The sequence below is a fragment of the Echinops telfairi genome, unplaced genomic scaffold (assembly GCF_000313985.2).
Source record: "Echinops telfairi isolate 266 unplaced genomic scaffold, ASM31398v2 ScPeMD7_11;HRSCAF=52, whole genome shotgun sequence".
Classification (NCBI taxonomy): domain Eukaryota; kingdom Metazoa; phylum Chordata; class Mammalia; order Afrosoricida; family Tenrecidae; genus Echinops; species Echinops telfairi.
The window spans coordinates 22,327,418-22,331,777 of NW_022103908.1; the positions used below are offsets into that span (position 1 = coordinate 22,327,418).

General features: G+C 36.2%; 1 non-coding gene across 1 annotated transcript; it reads right to left on the reverse strand.

Annotated features, from left to right (window-relative positions):
- Positions 1–1,174: 1,174 nt before the first annotated feature.
- Positions 1,175–1,339, reverse strand: LOC115868507. Its single transcript, XR_004045637.1, has one exon. It is a non-coding gene; the product is annotated as a U1 spliceosomal RNA (small nuclear RNA).
- Between the last annotated feature and the right edge of the window lie 3,021 nt (positions 1,340–4,360).

Below are 4,360 nucleotides of genomic sequence, written 5' to 3' on the forward strand. Positions count from 1 at the left end.
TGGATGCAGACTTTACAAGGTTCCAACTGGAATGAAGACTTCGTGTTGAAAACATGATTGTCGTCTCAGAGAACTGGGTTGATATAAGTGGGCAGTATATAAATTGGATAACTAAAATTGGGGGAGATAAAGGCATGAAGCAGTTGGCTTACAAACTTTCAAAGGTAGGGGAAAAAACTCACAGGATTATAGGGTTAAGGTATATGTGTTAATTGCAATTGTGAAGCTAAATTATATACAGGTGCCAGGTTGGCAAGGGGTGGATTGAGTTAGTTAATTGTGCCAGCCTGGCTGATAATCACATGTGGAGCTGGTTGAAAGGCGGAGGGATAAATGGGTGGTGAAGCCTCACCTTTCGAGTTCTCAGGTCTCTTGTTTTGTGATGGTTGTATCGGGTGCAGCTGCCTTAACAGTTCCCTGCTTCAGCTTGCAAGAGTGACTTCCTCCAAGACATCCCCAAGGAGAAGCCGCATGGATCTATCCCAATGCAGCCCTGGGTGCTGGAGCAGCTGTGTGGAGACCCTTGCCAGGGCTGAGATGCTTACACGTTCATGGACTCAGCTTTCCTCCTGCAGTCGGCATCATTGCCTCTGTTTTGTGAGGTGGAGAACTTTGTGGACTGGTGTTGGGTTAATGGGTTAATGTTGGACTTGTGGGTTTGGGCAGTATTGGGTTGGGGTGTTTTCGTGATGCACCTTTTCTTTACATAAAACTCTCTCTTATACATGAGTCGCTGTGGATTTGTTTCTCCAAAGTACCTAGACTAATACACCTAGTTTTCTGGCTCCAGTTAGACTTTGCTCCGGGATCTTGAAAGAGCAAACTCCACCTCCACAACCTAGCAGCCCATATACCACAATTGTGCTATTAATTGCGATTCTGCACCAATAGTTGCAGAAACCACTTGCCCAATGAATGTTGACCAGGGATCACCATATATTTACTTTTTACATGCTCTCTTTGCTTTTGTGTGATATGGGTTCATTTTTCGGCATGGTTCTGCCTTTTTGAATGATTGTTATTGAAATTGTGCCCTTTAGTCAATCCTTATTATTCACATAAATAGTGTCCAGTCATTTAACTTTTAATATGTACCAGTTGACAAATTTATGTATTCTAGTCTGAAAAGTTGGCCGATACATATATAATTTCTATTTTCTTTTTTGTTTTTCCAGGGGAGAATGCAAATACAGTCTCCCACTACCACAAATCATGCAGTCGAGTCTCCCACATTTGGGGAAATTGCAGGGGTCAGCATAGCTGGAGTGCAATGGGTGAGCCTCGCCCTGGGAAAACCACCTTCGTGATCATGGTAGCTCCCCTTACCTCAGGTAAGTATATAATTTCTTTTTTCAAAAATGTTTTTAGTTCTATACTATTCGCTAAATTAATGACACTATCGGTAGAATTACCTTAGGTCTTATTGGGGCTGTATAATTTTATAATGTTCTCTAATAAAATGATAATGATGTCTCCAAACCAGAGACATCTCTAAGTCATGTACACACACACACACACACACACACACACACACACACAAATGGATTTCACTTAATTCCATGCACAATCTAAGAACAATTAGTTTTTATGACACAGTCCTGCTCAATGCTCATCCTCATGAAAGAATCACTGAAGATGTGAGTGTTATAGCAAAGTGTAATGAAGAAAACAGATGGTACCCAACTATCAAAAAAAATAACATCTAATGCCTTATAAGAAACCGTCTAAATGAGGCATCAACTAAGTCCACATGGAAGAAGAACACCAGCCTTTTAATCCAGAGATTGTAAAAAATACATTCCACCTCCCAAAGAGGGAATGTTATCAGAGCTTAAATTATGAGCACTCGGTTTGCAGAAGGGACTGGGAGACGTTGGAAGCAAAAAGTCCGTTTGCAGTGTCCACATATGAATTAAGCCTCTGGTGGATCCTCTATGACTATAGTCAAGGATGTGAATAGCCTTGTTATCAGACAGGTAGCATTATAAATTTGATTATGGCAAATATAGCTAGGTTAAAATTTAACCCCTTATCATTTGATTTCCCTTTAGACCTGTTTTAGAGTTATTTCACTTTTAAAAAAGCAAAAGGTAAATAACTGTGGCTTAAGCCTACATTGAATTCTCTCTGACCATGGACCAGGGATTTAAATAGCCTTACTATCATGCAGAATGCATTAGAAAGTGGAGTATTTCAGCTGGAGTTAGGTTAAAATTTAACACCCTATCATTTGATCTCCCTTTTAACCTATTTAAAATTTGTTTTAATTTTAGTATTTTCTGCTTTCTTTTCAAATGAGGTTTTTCTATCTTTTATTATTATTTTTTGTTTGCTTTTATGTATATGAAATTCAGTATTGGTAAATCTATAGATATTGTAACTACATTAGTGGTTTCATGGGGGCATAGGAGGAAAGATTGTGGGGAAATGGAGCACTATTAAAGATGTATCCAAGAAGAAGGAAAATGTTCTAAAATTTATTTTGAGGATGATTGTACAACTCTGTTTAATATGATTGAATTATTGAATTGTATGACATATGAATTATATGTCAATAAAACTGGGATCATAAAGGCTTGTTTTAAAATAAGCACCCATCTAAATGATGTGTTAACTAAATCCACATGGGAAAAGTACATCAGCCTATGTGACCCAAAGATTATAAATATTAAAATCTACACCTGAAGGAAAGAGCAGCATATGAGGTTAAATTCTGAACACTGATCCAGCAGAAGGCCGCCGATGGCAGTGGAAGTCATGATGGCAGTCACCTGTACCCACAAGATGAGAGACTTTTTCTTACATCATGATTTCTGAGTGGCCGTTGCAGTGAGTTGCAGAGCCCTGGGACTTCAGGGCGTATATTAAAGGAATGGTGGTTGACCCCAGAAGTGGCTGAGCAGTATAGCAGGGTAAAAGGGGAAACACTGGGGATGTATTTGACCTTCACTTTTTGGGGATCAATCTTAGGTAAACTGTCATGAAGGAATTAATTTGTTATTACAAGTGGAGAGTATGCTGATACGTTTTGTGAAAAACAACCTGGGTTATGGAACATTTGATATACAGACTATGTACACTTTTGCCTAAAGCATCATTAAAAAAGGAAGAAATATCTAGAATAGTCAAGTGCATATGGAGAACAATAGATTCTAGGGACTGAAGAAAGTGAGGGAGGGGGAGTTATTGCTTAAGGAGTACAGTTTCATTTTGAAGTGTTGAAAATCTTTTGGAAATGGATAGATATGACAGAAAATTTACTAATCTCAGTAAATTGTTCACAAATGGTTTACATGACATATATACATAAAGAAATTTCTCAGTGCAGTAAGAAGTAACAAGTCAACTAACAATTTCTGTTTTCAGTTTAGATAAGGATGGAACAGTTTTTATTCGTAATTAGATACATAAACCTGTTCTGAGGAGAAGAATTAGATGCTATCTTAAAATCTTCCAGGGTCGGATTCAAAGTAGGATGTTTAAGAGTCCTCTACAACACCTACTGATTTGCCTAATTTCAACCAGCTAACAAGACTGATAGTGACACTTTATAAATAAATATGTAATTTATGAAATCAAATAGACATTTTTTCCTTATGATGTGTTAATTCTTAAACCACTATATAATCATCTTCATTCTCAAAGTATTATTATTACTGAGGAAAAGTTTCAAAAGTAAAATCTGTCTTTCATTAGTCACAATTCAAGAAATTTATAGAAGGATACCATAAACTACATTTTAGATATCAGTCTAACTCAGAGAGGGCTTAAATCGAAGATAATGTGTTACAAGGAAATATTCAAGTGATAGGCAAGTATAAAAGCATCACTATACATCAAAGTCAACTTACATAAAACCTCTCTATATATCATATTCTGATGCTTCTCTAATTAAAAATGGAAATGGATACTAAGACACACAGTACAAAAGACCTGAACATCAAAGGGCAATTAGACATAAATGGTGAAAGTTGAAGAATACTCTATTGTCACTAATAAGAAAAAAATAAGTCAGATTAATTGCAGTCTTTTTTATTAGAGGTTTTACTAAAAATAACTTGCCTTATGTGAGAAAGAAGTTTACTATTATTGTGTAATGCAAATCATTACTTTAATACACCTTAATTGGTATCCTATCATCATCTTGAACTTGTACAAATCATTTGATTGGCTTTAATGTGATGCAAAGAATAATTTGGTGATCATCATGAGTCCAGTTTCACTGCTGAATTATTTTATGAACTTGGATAAAATCTTTAATCTTTCTGAATAGTTACAATTTACTGAAAATATATTCTATGTTAAATGTTAAAGTTATTATAAATGAAATGACCTGAAGCCCAAGAACTATCCTATCCTT